This window comes from Malaclemys terrapin, chromosome 3 (genome assembly GCF_027887155.1).
Source record: "Malaclemys terrapin pileata isolate rMalTer1 chromosome 3, rMalTer1.hap1, whole genome shotgun sequence".
In the NCBI taxonomy this organism is placed as follows: Eukaryota; Metazoa; Chordata; order Testudines; family Emydidae; genus Malaclemys; species Malaclemys terrapin.
The window spans coordinates 43,293,663-43,309,769 of record NC_071507.1 but is presented as its reverse complement, the minus strand read 5'-3'; the positions used below and the strand labels follow the sequence as shown (position 1 = coordinate 43,309,769).

Here is a 16,107-nt window from a genome sequence, read left to right as displayed (position 1 = left end):
TGCTGAGTTTCAAGGATTAGGGCCAAATTCTGCTCTTAGTTATACAACGCAGAAGTCAACAGTTACTCCAAAGTTCTCTTTCTGTAAGAGGAAGCAGAAGATAGCTTATTCTTTTTGCTTTGTTTTATAACGTATCTTTGGAGCTCATCATTTCAAGGGCTATCAGGAATTTTTAATTCTTTAAAATAGATTAAATATGACTACAAATAAAATGTGATGTGCTTTCCTCATAGGCAATAGCAGTGAAACACCATTTGGAAAACAACTCCAATGAGCTTGCACAGAGGCTGTGCAGAGCAGAAGAGGCTTTACTGGCAAGCTGGTCAAAGGAAAATGAGTTGAGGAGAAACTTTGAGGTAAAGAAATCAGAGGGGCAACTAGAATAATTAATAATTTAAACTGGAAATCAGTAAGAACTGGTGCCATTTAGGCCTTACTGACTCACAGGGGAACTCTGCAAACTGTATGTTGGAGAATCGTGTATTTCCACCAGAAGTTGTGTTTCGATACTGTCTTAATCTGGCTGTCCTTTTTTGGACCATCTTAAGACTGCGACAATGTTCCTCCTCTGCCTTGGTGGGCCCTGCGCTTACTGGCGGATTTGCTCACCTCAGAGATTCACGGCAGCCCTCAATTTGGACACTTTTGTGGCTCAAACCTGCCGTTCATTCAGCTAACCTCATCACTGGCCAGCATGGGGAAAAGGAAGGAGAACAATCCCCGCAGTCTCTGCTGACCCACCTTGGGTCAGGGGGACAGGCCAGGGACCTTCCCCTCTGGTGGGACTCACAGTCCAAGTCAATTCCTCTTAGGGTGACCAGATGTCCCGATTTTATAGGGACAGTCCCGATTTTTGGGTCTTTTTCTTATATAGGCTCCTATTACCCCCCACCCCCTGTCCTGATTTTTCACACTTGCTGTCTGGTCACCCTGACTCCTCTTATATCCAATAGGTAGGAGTGGGAGGGGGGAACCTGGGCCTGCCCTCTACCCTGATTAGCCTGCCTATCTTAATTGATTCTAGCAGCTTCTTAATTGGCTCCAGGTGTCCTAATTAGCCTGCCTGCCTTAATTGGTTCCAGAAAAGTCCTGATTTTTCTGGAACTGCCCCTGTTATCTTACCCAGGGAAAAGGGACCTGCTTAATCTGGGGCTAATATATCTGCCTTCTCTCACTCTCCTGTAGCGGGCCCCTGCCCTGTGGAGCCAACCGGCCTCCCCACCCTTTCACCGTAAGCCGGCTACATGACTTGAAGCTGGTTCGTTTCCAGACTGCGCCAAGGAAACATCTATATACGCTCGTGCTCCACACCCTGCACTTCCTCACTCTCGCGTCACACCCCCACACAAAGTGGCGGGATCTCCTGCCACTTCTAGAGGGTGAGGAGCCCCGGTGGGCCAGCCTATACTCCACCCTGCTCCCACGGCCTTCCGGGGATGTCAGTTGGCAGCTCCTTCATGGGGCCATGAGCACAGGCATGTACTTGGCGCGGTTCACCCCCGTCCCGGGACACCTGCCTCTTCTGCGGCGTTAGGGAGACCCTGGCGCACGTTTACCTGGAGTACGCCAGGCTGCCGCCCCTATTCCGGGTCCTCACAGATATCCTGTTGCGTTTCTGGCTGCACTTTTCCCCTCACCTCCTTATTTATGCACTCTCTATCCGTGGCCACACAAAGTCATGGGACCTCCTGGTCAACCTCCTCCTGGCCCTGGCTAAAATGGCCATCTATAAAACCAGGGAGAGGAGGTTGATGGATGGAGTCTCCTGTGACTGTGGGGCCTCTTTCTGATCCTCTGTCCATTCATGAATCCGGGCAGAGTTCCTCTGGGTGGCGTCCACTGACTCCCTTGATGCCTTCGAGGAGCAGTGGGTGCTGTCCAGGCAGGGCCGGCTCCAGCATTTCTGCTGCCCCAAGCAAAAAAAAAAAAAGCCGCGGTCGGCGGCGGAAGTTCAGCGGCAGGTCCTTCACTCCTAGAGGGAGTGAGGGACCTGCTGCCCCCGAATTGCCGCAGGTGCCACCCCCTCCCTTAGCCGCCCCAAGCACCTGCTTGTTAAGCTGGTGCCTGGAGCCGGCCCTGTGTCCGGGGTTCTCTGCTCAGTGTCCCATTCAGGTTCCCTTTGGACCCTTTGACCGCACTCCTGTCCCTGTTATTTCATTAGTTGTCCCCCAAAATCACTTGGTTTCCAGGTCTTGTGGATCCCCCGCTAAGGCTGGGGGGATCTTTTAGCAGTGGGTGGGCTTTGGCCCGCCCGATTCCTGGATCCCAATGGGATCACTCTCCTGTAGCCCTCTGGCCTGACCCTGTCACAAGACCTATAGATGTGATACAAAATAAGGCCCTGATCTTGTAGTTTTTGCAATTGATTCCATGTGGACTGACCCCAGGCACAAAATTGGTTGTATGGTCAGGGTTTAAAAAAATTATTTTGCACCAGCACACTACAGATAGGGTTGCAGTTCATATGGAATTATTTGTCTAATCTAATTATGTCGGATGGTTCAAAAGACTCTTTGTTTAGTCCTAAAAATAAAATATATTAAATATCTGTTTGAGTTAATTTGGAAATTCTAGAATCATTAGCTGCTTCCTACGTATAAGTGTGTTTTCCCTAATTCCAAGATTTCGTGGAGGAATGGGTACTTTTTTGGTCACACAATCAATTTAAAGCAAGAGAAAATCCCCAAAATGATTTGTACATTTTTACTTTTTCAAGCACTATAGATTAGCATTAGCATCAAAATTCTAACTATGAAGCCAGATCCTGACCTGGAATATATCAGCATAGCTCCATTGAAATCAATAAAGTTATTCCAATTTACACGAAAAGGATTTGGCTGTAAATTTTTATTTTAAAAAACCTTGATTGTAGATTAAAAGATTTTCCTTTTAATTTGGAATTAGAAGGAAAATGAAAGGGAAGAGAAGTCAGAATAGTCATAGAAGCAGCATGCGAGATTTTTTTTTTTAAGTTCTTATATTGTGCCAATTGCTGTTGTATCTGAATGCTTTCCAGAGTTAAGAATAATTAAGGTGACTAGAATCTGTTATTTGAGGTTTCTATTTCTCCCATATCCCCCAGAGCAGTGGTTTTCAACCTCTGGTCCACAGACTCCTGGGAGTTTGTAGACTGTCTAATGGGTCCTCGAAAGGTTGTCGTTACAACGGAACAGTGGTTTTCAACCCGTGGTCTGTGGGGATCCACAGACTATGTCTAAGATTTCCAAAGAGGTCTGCGCCTCCATTTGAAATTTTCTAGGGTCCGCAAATGGAAAAGAGGTTGAAAGCCATTGTCCTAGAGGGTAAAGGGTGTGTGTGGGGGGGAGGGGGGAGTGTAAATATGAAAAATGGTGATGTTAGTTGTCATTCTAAGTTTTTGCAGGAGTGAATTTCCTAATATTGGGCCAGCTCCTGAAAAAGCCCTGTCTCCTGCATATGCTAGTTTTACTTCTGATGTGTAGACAGTTGTTCCTGAGGAACACAGCTACTGAAGTCTGAGAGAGTAAGATGGTATTTTGGGCCCATGTTCTTTATAACTTCAAAACTAAAGACAGATTTGATTGAGTGTTCTGTTGGGGAATCAGCAGAGTGAGTGAAACATAGGACTGATGTACTCAAGTGAACCTGTATTACTGAGGAGGTGTGCTGCTGTGTTCTGTAACTGTTGCAGATTTTTCAGGGCAGATGCATTCGAGTCTAAATACATTGGATTTCGATTATTCAAGCAAGAGTTAATGATGGCCTATGTGATTGAGGCCAAATTGTAATTGCAAATGATGGGATGGGATGTACATGATGGTGGGAGAATGCATGTCTTGTAAATGGTTTTGTGAAAGTCCAGCATCAGAGCATGGGATTTTTTTGCAGCTATGTTAGGTTGTTGGTTCCAGATTTTTGTTGAATGCTTCTTAATCAGAGCCACTTGTGCTGAGTCACAGCAAGAGGGGCGGGCCTTTCAGCCATTTAAACCCCTTCAATTTCATTGGTATTTTGAACACAGGAAGCTCAGAATTCCTGCAGCTTTGAGACATTTGTCATACATCAGCATTGTCTAAAAATTTTGTCTCTTGACAACTGTGTATTTTAGAATGATTGATGATAGAGAGTGTGTGTGTGTGTTTCAATATAACAGTTGGATATTTTGCACTAGGAGGTTGTGAAACAAAAGGAAAATAACTAGAAGCAGCAACAGTTTTATTCATGTTCTTTGGGTGACTTGTTTAAATAGCTGAAAATACAGACCTGCTGTGCCAGCAAGGATTTAGGTTGTTTTCCATCCAGACCCTCCCTTTTCTTGTGCACTGGTGCCCATCTGCTAGTAGTAAGTAGATGAATAAATGATGGCTTGCTTCCAAGAGAGTCCCACCAGTGCCATGCCATCTGTTACCCAGCAATGCAGGAGTTTGGGTGGAAGGAGTTAGTTTCTTAGAAATAACTGTTATTTTAAGTTCCCAGGTAGGACATAGTTGTATGGGGTATTTTAACTTTTCTTAACTTATTTGGAAAAAAGATGCTTAGAAAATTTTCTATCCCAAACCCCCAGGTATTACTGAGTAATAATACTTTGCATCTAATGCTATCTTGCTACCAAGAGCAACTTCATATATTTGAATCATCCACACAGAGATGGGTGGTCTGAGAACAGGAGCTGGAACTGGAAACTTCTCCTGTGTTCTGATACTGGCAGTGAAATTGATTCCCCTCTGTGGCTTTGGGCAAGTCACTAAACTTCACTGACTCCGTTTTCGTGGGCTGGATTCTAACCTGTGTCAAGATCTGCTATGGGCAGGCAACAGAGAACTGGTTGCAGCTCCCTGGTTCCATATCCGAGCCAGCTAAGTACTGCTGTGATCTGTGCAAGCTGGGAGATGTCCCAAAAGCATTGTCTGCCCTCAGGATTGCCAAGAGTGCAGTTTGTGTTCCTAAGTCATGTAAGTGCTTAGAAACCAAGGCCCAACTTTCCAGAGTCTTCATGGGACTCAGAGGGGTAGTATGCCACATCACACTACTCTCAGTTTATTGACTTAATCGACTGTTTTGTAACGAATGTTTTGTTGTAGGAAATGAAGAAGGAAAAAAACCTTCTTTGCTGCCAGTCTGATGAAAAATCACGAAAAATCCATCAGCTGGAAGAAGCACTAAAAATAGCCCAGCACCTTCTAACAGAGACCCAGAAGAGCGCTGAAGAGATGAAAAGTGAGTGACACATTTCTACCTATTTAAATCCCGTTACAAACTATTACTTCAGTGTGGGAGATCTGTAAACTTCATTATAAATGGGGATTTGAAGCATCCCCAAGAAATAATAAGTTCCCACTGTGTGATATAGTTAAATTAACTTTCAGCTAATACACGCAATTCTCTTTCCAAACTGAGATGGAACGTCTTTATACAAATATCCTAACTCATCACATTATATGGTTTTAAAGCGATTTAAAATAAGGAATAAATATGTCCCAAACAAAACTATATGGTCAGCAAATTAAATACTACAATGTGCTCCTGTGTTTTAAAATCCCAAGCAAACAAATATACCTCAAACTATTATCCTTTAGCTTGTATATGGACTCCATCAAGCTAAAACGTGATGAAATGTTACCCGCCGAGCCCTAATTTGACTTTTCCCTACATTTGTCTATCTGGTTGGGAAAATGCATTTTGCAGACTGAGGTTTAAGAGAACAGGTAATTCTGCTAAATAGCCATTGTAAAGAAGGAGACTGCTCCCACTTATCGCTGTAGAAGTCTAACCTCACTTAATGAGATTTCAAAATTAAATTTATGGACCTAGTCCTGCTCCTATTTTAATCAGTATTTCTGCACTCTCCAATCCATGAGGCCATCCAAATAACTGCTTTGCGTTTTGATCTTATTCTTGGCAAGTGGCAGCACTTTCGGCTAGCTAAGCAAATGTAATGCCTTCTAAGTCCATTTTCTTGCTTTCGCTATCTTTTATCTGTGGTTCTTAAGGTGTCAAATGGGAGCATTCTCTCAGTTTTCTGGAGGAAATAATTATGCACAAAAAAATAAGTCAGAAGATGTTTGTGCTGTAGCTCTTCACTGCAACCAACAATAACTTGTCCTAATTGAAACATAACTGAATGTTGGTGCCCAGAGTCCTAGACTGTCACTCTTAACCCCCGGACGGTTCTTCCTCTCTAAGAAGTCTCTGATTATCCTCTCTAGTTATACCTTTTCCCCCTTGTAACGGTGTGGCGCCCCCTTCTGGTCATCCAGGCACTTAGCACATTTCTAACCAGAGCACCATCCTGCTCAACATTAGCCCCCGTGTCCCTTCCGGACCCTGGTGTCCTCCCCTGTCAGGGTCCTGCTCACAACAGTAACCCACTATCTGGGGATTCCCACCCAGGGGAATCCCCACCCCCATCCTCCACCTTGCCTCAGTGGCTACTGCCAGTCACCATCTAGTCCTGTTTCACTAGGGCCGACTGCAGTCTGTAATGGCCACTCATCACTGGCAGGGGACTTTGGACCTGCTGCCTTTCACTACAACTCCGTACCTCTCTGGGCCTTGGACAAGGCCCTGCAGCCTGGGGAGTTGCCAGCCTGGAGCTCCCCAGCTCCTCTGTCCTTTCCCTAGCCCTGCTTCACTCCAGTACCCTTAGCTTCCCAAACAGCTAGGTCCCTCTCCCTTCAGAGCTAGAGGAAGATTGACTGAGTGTTTGGCTCACAGCACTTTTATAAGGGCCAGCTGTGGCCTGATGGGGGCGTGGCCCAGCTGTAGCTGCCTCCCCAATCAGCCCAGGCTTGCTGCTTTCCCCAGCCACAGCCCTCTGCAGGGTTGTTCCAACCCCTTCAGGGCTAGAGCGGGCAACCGCCCCGCTACACTCCCCTTTGAATCACCACCCTGAATAATCCTTCTCCATCCTATGTGTTGACATAGTTCAAATATCTGTTGATTGCTATCATTTCCCTTCCCCTCTCTCAGCCCCTCTTTCTCACCAAGTTCTGGGTCTTGGAGACATTGAATTTTCCTTGTCCTGTAGGAAGGGAATGTGTAGTCTTGTTTTATATGGTAAGTTGGTGTTATTCAATAGAATTCTCTTTGCAATACAGGAAATCTCTTGTATTGTCTGTCTCTCTTAATTTTACTCCATACATCAGTCCATCAAACACCTTGATCATTTTTATATATTCTGGATTTTGAAGACAGGAAAATGGACAAATAGGGCACCAAAATTCTTTATCTAGCCATTGATACTGTTACCTGTCAACCATGAGTTTCAGAGTACAAGCCATCAGACCTCAGTGAAGATGGGCTGTAGAAACAGAGTTACAATTGTGAAGCATAGAGCGATTTGACTAGCAGTATGTTCTTTCTGCAAAACTGAATTCTGGCAATGCTAAAATTGTCTCAGCTATACAATTTCATGGTTTGGGAATAAAGGCAGTTTTAGAACACATACGTAATTATATTCTGAAATACTAAGAAAATGTATTGCTAGGTGAAAAATTGAAAATTGACAATATTGCCATTTTATAGTGTTACCCATAAAAGCTAATATTGCATATTTGACATAGTTTGCTTTCACAAATTAACCACTTAATTTTTTTTATTACTATAGATCAGAGTTTGTTTCAGAAAAGAGAATTGGAAGCACAAGAAGCCGAGCTTCAGCATCTAAAAATCAACAATAAATTGCTCCAGGATTCAATCCAGGAGCTACAACGTGAAAATGGAGCCCTTAAGAATAAGAACAAGGCTTTAGAAGAAGAAAAAGTAGACTTACTAGAAACAAACATAAGTTTTTCATATAGTTTAATAAGGCATTTTATACTTAAGCTTTTAAGAGCCAAAATATTTATTTGTGTCCTTTTAAATATCTAGTCTCTATTCTAATATAACATTTGCTATAACTTTTCCATTAGTAGCATGGAAATCTCATTAAATCTGTTATCTGGCTATCAAAGATACAGGAGGTCTTTAGAGGGACACCTGAAAACATGATAAAATGTGCACGTTTTGTCTGTTCCATGGCCCAGCTTTTCTCCTCATTCGGAACAAAGAGGTGATTCCTCTCACCTGTAGAACTGGGAGGTGGACCAGTGTTGTTGCTGAAGGCTCCAGGACTAAGCTCCATCCTTCACCTCAGGCCACCAGAAATTGTGTCCACCAGCAGAACAAGTTGGCGGTTCAGTTTCTCCCAACAACTTTGTTTTATCATTCATTTTTGTTCATTTTTCTGCAATATTGATTTCATTTCAACTTTTTGCTCCTCTTTCTCTCTCCTCAAGTAAGTTCTCTGGATCCGCAAACACAGCACTTCTCAGTAACTCCCTTTGATCACTAGTGCAGTGGTAGAAAAGCCCTGCAAGATCAAGCTAAGTCCAAGTAGTTCAGTGGGCAGCTTTTTAGGGGTCTTAGAGGGTAACCTACGTCTTGCTGCTATAAGCCACCAACCCTTGATTTGTGAGGGGATGGGGCTTTGTTGGACCAGCGCACTAGTGCCCTGCATGCGCACATAAACACACCCATTTGAAGCCCTGACTCCATTGTGAGAAGGCTTGATCAGGAGCATGAGGATTCTCAAGGAGATGAGAACCCCACATAGTCTGCTCAGGAATAACACTTGGAAACTCCATATGCTCTGGGCCCCAAAAAGACAAATGGAATTGTTCCCTTTGTAAGGAAGTAATATGTATAATTAATGAGCAGGTCGTATAAACATCAGGCTTTAAATCTTTTCTCTTGCCTTCCCATCCTTAGGATGTGTTTGCTGGGGTTTTCTCCTATATGCGGGTCTCCTGGAGTGCTCTGTATCAGACTCACTGCCCCCTGCCACCCTGGAGTATATCTGGGTGTGCAGAGACACGTGTTACTTCTGCGAAGCCCTGTCTCAGGTGGCAGGGTAATGTAAATTGTTCATCTCTGCTTTTCAACCTGGGATCCTCTTTCAACCAGGGAAGGGGGCCCAAATTTGAGGTCACAATGGAGTGGGAATTGTCCCTGTCCGTTTATTAGGTCAAGGACCCGGGTTTTACCAGGGAAAGGAGTTTGGAGTCTCCTCCCCCTCTCCATAGGCTTGCTCAGCATTGAAGGATTAAAGAGCACTTTAGACAGTGTGTGCCCAGAACAGAGGCACATAAGAATTCCATTCCTTATGTAGCTGCACCATCAGGGGATTACAGAGGCGTCAAGGAGAAATCCCTTCCATGTTCAAAATGGCTCCTGCTTTACTGAGTAAAAACCCCCAAGTGGTACTAATTCTCTTCGGAAGGGTGTAGACAGACACCCTTTCAGGCACCTGGGGCCATCTAGCAAGCTATTCCAACAATCAGCATTTGTCTCAGTACCCCTACTTAGTTGAGAGATGCCCAGAGCAGGGTGATTAGCGTGCTACCTCACTTCTGTAAACAATGGGGGGAAGTACCCCATGTACACAACCACACAAAAAAGAAATCCCAAACCCACATGACTCTCTCAGCACTGGAAGCCAGTGTCTTGAAAAAAACCTCAATAATAATAAACTAGCTAGTTTCTCATGCTTTCCTCCTTTGAGATCATCATTTCCGGTTAAAACTAGATGTTAAACTAAAATGTAAGGAAAATTTGAAAGTTTGGGGAACCTAAGTGCAGCAGTAGTCCTATCAGAGAGAGACATCGCCATGCCTCCACTTAGGGTGCAAAGGAAACAATACCTTACTTGCCAGGGTCTGTACTTCAAAATTAGACCGTGTTTAAACATGTCTGTTCACTCTGCCCCTAAGGTTAACCATAACTGACTGATGTGATATTAAACATAACAGTGCAGTGTCTACACTGCATGTTGTAACATCATGTTAATGAACACATTAATTAATACCTTGTGAAACTTCCCACTGTAGACGTGCCCCTATTGTCTTTAAACTGCTTCTACTACCTCATTATGTCACACTCAACTTGAGAGCATATCAGTTCTGATGTATGCAGAATTTCCATCTAAATTATTAATTAAGTAATTCTTCTTATGACAGCACTATTTTTGCTAATAATTTAGATAGGCATTTTTAGTTTTTAAACCTGTCCATCTAGGTGAATTTCTTCTTATCAATTCCCTCTGCATTTTCTAGCCTGCCGTCTTTTTCTACTTCCATTTGTGGTGAATGACGGACTGTAGTTCTGTGCTCTCGCTTCAGAAATAAACACATGAAAAAGCAATCATGTAGCACAGTGTGGAGCCCGTATTGTGGCAAGCAGGCACTGAGTTACAGTGCTCACTCCATGCCCAGCTAATGGAGCACTGTGCTTGATATTTACGTTATCCTGAAGTGTGTTTTATAAGGCTGCCAGATATCCACCATCCATTTATTTTGGCATTCCAATGCACACAGGGTGGACAAACCTGCCTGGACCACATGCGTTTCAGCTGGGTTTTGTCATTTGGTTATTTTGAATATTCTATTTAGATTATTATTTCTCTATCAAGGAAATCTACACACATGTAGCTTTCCAATAAACATGACTTTAATGTTTCTCTGTTGGAATTAGAAGCTGCTATAATTCAATTGTATATTACTAAGTGAAACTACTATACAAATGCATATTATAACTTTTGTCTGGTTTTTTAGTTGCACTGAACTTTTAATGACAGGTGAGATGCCTTTAGTGAGAGTATAATGCTTATACAGAAGAATGAAGTTTCCTATTAGCAACTACAAACAATTTTTTATTTTATAGTTGGACAATCTGAAGTCAAGAATTCAACTGAAGAAGCAAAATGGATTTGCTTGCAGTGAGACGAAGACGTGGAGGAAATCCTGTAAGCAGCTAGAGAAGGAAAAAAAATGTTGCAGAAACAAATTGCTGAACATGGTGCTCCATTAAAGGAGCAAAAGCCAAGTATGGGGTAGTTTAAGAAGGAAATGCTATACTAGAATGTTATTATAAGGCTGCAAATCATTCATGGAAGTCACGGTTTCCGTGACTTCTGTGAATTTTGCACTGCTGGTGCAGCTGATCCCAGGACCACCCCATCAGCGGGGGAAGCCCAGGAGCCAGCCGCACTGGCTGTTGCTCCGGCAGCACTAGGCATGGTCCCCGGTGCTGCCCTGGAGCAGGAGTCTGGGACTAGTGGCAGCGGGATCCTGGGCATCCCCCCAGCAACAGCGTCGCCCTGTTCTCTCTGCCCCACTCCCCAGCAGTCTTCAGGAGCGTCCCCCCTCCCAGTAGGTAAGATTTAGTCACGAGTATTTTTAGTAAAAGTCATGAACCGGTCATGGGGCCGTGACTTTTTGTTTATTGCCCGTGACCTGTCCATGACTTTCACTAAAAATACCCGAGACTAAAACATAGCCTTAATCATGATCCTGTTTCTAACCTTAATGCATTTATTTATACAATCTGTTTTCAAAACATGCATTATTACGTTTGATTCAGATGAGGCGCCAGATCCTCAGCTGGTGTAAATCAGTATAGTTTCTGAAGCTCTGCCATTCACACCAGCTGAGAATTTGGCCCAAGATCTGTCTCCTCAAATTTCAGAGTCTCCTTATATGTTATGAATATAGATTTCCAATGCCTATGTTTTGAAATCAAAAATGACCTTAGGAAGAAGGGAGGCTATTTTTTAAAGAACATTAGAGTGCTGTGTATAACTTCTTACAATGCTTTGTTTGAGACATGAGAGTGTAAAATGTTGGAGTGTGTCTGTTCTTTCCGTTGCTGGCCATCACAACAAAGAAAATTCACATTCTGGGTATAGATGGCTGATAGTTCAGCATCCACCATGGAGAAATTGACATCTTTTAGAGTTTATACATATGTCCTTCCAAACAGCTTTTGGTGTCCTTCTGGATTGTAGACAGGGAGAGAGGAGCAACTCTTAAAGTGTTATGATTCAGACAAGTATCAGAGGGGTAGCCGTGTTAGTCTAAATCTGTAAAAAGCAACAGAGGGTCCTGTGGCACCTTTAAGACTAACACAAGTATTGGGAGCATAAGCTTTCGTGGGTAAGAACCTCACTTCTTCAGATGCAAGTAATGGAAATTTCCAGAGGCAGGTATAAATCAGTATGGAGATAACGAGGTTAGTTCAATCAGGGAGGGTGAGGTGCTCTGCTAGCAGTTGAGGTGTGAACACCCAGGGAGGAGAAACTGCTTCTGTAGTTGGATAGCCATTCACAGTCTTTGTTTAATCCTGATCTGATGGTGTCAAATTTGCAAATGAACTGGAGCTCAGCAGTTTCTCTTTGGAGTCTGGTCCTGAAGTTTTTTTGCTGTAAGATGGCTACCTTTACACCTGCGATTGTGTGGCCAGGGAGGTTGAAGTGATCATCAGTGATCTACAACCCATCCTGGACAATGATCCCTCACTTTCACAGACCTTGGGAGGCAGGCCAGTCCTCGCCCACAGACAACCAGCCAACCTTAAGCATATTCTCACCAGCAACCACGCACCGCACTATAACAACTCAGGAACCAAGCCATGCAACAAACCTCGATGCCAAGTCTGCCCACATATCTACACCAGCAACACCATCACAAGACCTAACCAGATCAGCTACAACATCACCGGCTCATTCACCTGCACGTCCACCAATGTTATATATGCCATCATGTGCCAGCAGTGCCCCTCTGCTATGTACATTGGCCAAACTGGACAGTCACTATGCAAGAGGATAAATGGACACAAATCAGCCATCAGGAATGGCAATATACAAAAACCTATAGGAGAACACTTCAACCTCCCTGGCCACACAATAGCAGGTGTAAAGGTAGCCATCTTGCAGCAAAAACACTTCAGGACCAGACTCCAAAGAGAAACTGCTGAGCTCCAGTTCATTTGCAAATTTGACACCATCAGATCAGGATTAAACAAAGACTGTGAATGGCTATCCAACTACAGAAGCAGTTTCTCCTCCCTTGGTGTTCACACCTCAACTGCTAGCAGAGCACCTCACCCTCCCTGATTGAACTAACCTTGTTATCTCCATACTGATTTATACCTGCCTCTGGAAATTTCCATTACTTGCATCTGAAGAAACATGCTTCAGACAGTTCCTCCATTTTCTAACTATCATCATCCTGGTACTAGTTGCAGCTTTCTGGGACCAGGAAATGCTGGCGTTTATTAACTTTAACAAATGTTTTTTAAGACACATACATTGGGGTTTTATTGATCACAAGCTTCAGTCATTTCAAGAGTTGTCAGGGGCTAAGTATAAAGCTAATAGGACAACAGTTTAAAGTGGTCACCACAGTGTGTAAAATATACTACAACTTGTCTGCCATTCGCTAGGGTAAGTTAGGCTAGCAAATATTCATGAGTGTCCAATAAGCAGAATCACTAGCAGTATAAAAAGAGATCCATATTTCTGAGATGAGCTATATTCAATTATATACCCAAAAATTGTTAAAATAATGGTAAGGTGGTAATGTTAAGCACTTTAAAGTTAGGAAGTGCTAGAATTAATGTTGCCCATGCATTGTGTGTCCAGGGGCAGATTCCAAAGAATCGGGGTACCTGGCACCCTGACAGTAAATATGGTATCAACAGAGATCTCTTCTGTAAAGTAACCTTTACATGATGTCTGGTTTGTTTTATTTGGTATAGTTTACTGTGGTTGCACAAGCACACATCTTATGTACTTAATTAAGAAATGAATGATTGAGATCATTGCATTCTAAACTCATCTTTCCAGAGTCTCCTTAAAGTTATTTGTACAGGTAATGACTCTTTCCTTTGGTCAGGTGCTGATGAGGTTGCCATCTCCCTACATGAGAATGAGCCAGAGTATGAACTAGACGGACTCCCAGAGGTGGTGAAAAAAGGTAATTGTTACTTCTTTAGAGGAGAAGAGACCACATTGGTGGGGAGTGTGTGAGCGCACGCTTATCTAGAGAATCGTGTTGTCATATGCGTGACTTGGAAGCATTGTAAAAACTTGGACATCATCGGCCAGATTCAGCCCTTGTATAGGTTGCATAAGTCCATTTAACTCAACTGCTTGTCAGAGCTGAGTTTAGCCGCATGTGCTTTAAAAAAAAGTATATTTTGTTGTAAATGTATATAATTTCTAGTAGTTTTGGTTTTTGGTCTGTGTGATGTCTTCCCATCTGTACAGTTTTGTAGTATTTGATGACAAAAGCAAAACAGCCAAAAATTCTGAAATCCAGAATCCTAATATCAGGTTGTAGTTTTGAAAATCAGTCTAGATACATGTTGTTGACTTTGGGACTCCTCCAAAAACTTTGCAAAAGACCTCTGGCAAAAAGAGAGGGATTCTAGGCCAAGCCATTCCCAGTATAAAACACCTTTTTCTTCTGGTTGAGAGGAAGGGGGGAAATTTTTGCTGAAACATTTTTAACTGAATGTTTTTTCATTGAAATGTGCTGCATTGTCAAAGCCAAAATGTTTCACGGAGATGTATTGATTCAGACAAAGTTTTTGCTGGGAATGTTTTTGAGGTGCAAAGTGGACTCTTGCAAGGAGGAAGGCCCCCAAATTGAAAACCTGATGTTTTTGATTCAATTTCATTTTGTGAAAGCATTTGAAAGGCTTATGTTTTCATTCCAATCTAGAATAAAAACAAATTTTGAAACCTCGAAAGGTGTCGCAAAACAGAATTGTCGCCCTCCGGCCAGCTCCACTTAGAACAGTAGAAGAGACATCATTTTCAGATGGAAATGATTTTCCAGTTAATGGTGTTCCTTTAAAGGGAAAAGAGAACATTTTCTTGGGGAAAAAGCTTTTGGCCATTTTAGTAGAGCTGCTGTTGCACAGATCCACACCCTTGCCTGAGTTCACCTATAAAATTCTAGGAACGCAAGATAGTCCTAATAATTCCCCCATTATATTTTATTCAGTGAGTAAGTGCCATTTTACTGTCTTAAATTATTACCAGTTGTCATCTCCATCTTGAAATGAGCAAGATCAGATTGATTAAAACAATAAAGTAATTTAAGCAACCTTGGTTAATAGAAGCTGTTTATTTTTTAGGGTTTCCTGCTATTCCTATTGTGAAAACCGACCCTTACATTTTGTGCAGAACAACTTTTAACCTAAGGACCAGTCCCCGTCTTGCTGCCCAAAGCCAAAAATTGTCACCCGGTTCCCAACTTTTACAAAAAGGCAGGTCAGATAATCTTGGGGAGATCTGTAAACCGACAGCTGGTGGCAGCAAATCACAAAAGGTAACTGATCTTAAAAATGTATCTGAATGTGCAGGGCATGGGCAATCCACATAGTGTATTTATCTCTCCAAGTGAGTTTGAAGATATGCCGTGTTATTCACACCTTCTTTCTATCTGCCATGAATATAGTGAAGACAAGGTCATCAATGTAAATACAATCAATAAAGCGTGGCATATAACAAAGATCTGGGCATAATGGTAAACTTAAAATTGTTGGTATGATCAAATCTATGATCTCATGCCAAGTGCTCATTAACTTGGTAAATAGAAATGAGGTAAATCTTCCCACTTTAATGCTCCTCAGAAATATTTGATTATTTCTTGAAAGACCTGGCTGCCTAGAGCAGGGGGTGCGTGTGTGCGTGCATAGATGGATTACACACAAAAGCACTCAAAAGTTCGGATATGCTGGAATGAAGGCTCCTTGTCCCAATCTCTCTGTTCAGCCAGCCCCAGTTCTCTTCTCCTCCTCCTCTTAGCTCTGTGTCTTCTCTCAGTGTCTCCTACACATTCCTTTCCCCGTACCCCCGCCTTCTCTCATAGTCTTCTAGCCCTAGCCTCGCCTACTGGCTCCCTGTCCTTGGCCCCCTCTCCTCACCCCCGTTCCAGTCCCAATCTTGGCATACTCCTTGTCCCAGTCTGCCCTCCCACCCCCCCACCCCCATTTGCCTTTTGTCCCCTCTGCATTTGAGTCCAGTATCTTCCTCCACCACCGGGCATGTGCACCAGCTTGGAGGGGTCATTGGGAGTCCAGGAAAGAAAGGTTCCTCTCTCAGTTCTGGTGCTTGGCCCAAAGCAGCTGGGAAGAACCGTTGCAGGGAAACTCTGGCGTTGACCCCTGTAGGCCTGGGTTGGAGCATATCAGTTGCTCTGTGAGGATGGCTCAGTGCTGTGTTTTCATATCCAGGAGCTGTGGGGAAGTGGCACATGTGCAGTCACTCTGTGGGGAATAGCTCATGCGCAGTTTGGTTAGCAC

At 43.3% G+C, this 16,107-nt stretch overlaps 1 long non-coding RNA gene across 1 annotated transcript; it reads left to right on the top strand.

Annotated features, from left to right (window-relative positions):
- Positions 1 to 10,549: 10,549 nt before the first annotated feature.
- LOC128833663 (uncharacterized) lies at positions 10,550 to 15,052 on the top strand. Its single transcript, XR_008444312.1, has 3 exons — positions 10,550 to 10,759; positions 13,689 to 13,769; positions 14,938 to 15,052. It is a non-coding gene; the product is annotated as an uncharacterized LOC128833663 (long non-coding RNA).
- Positions 15,053 to 16,107: the final 1,055 nt, after the last annotated feature.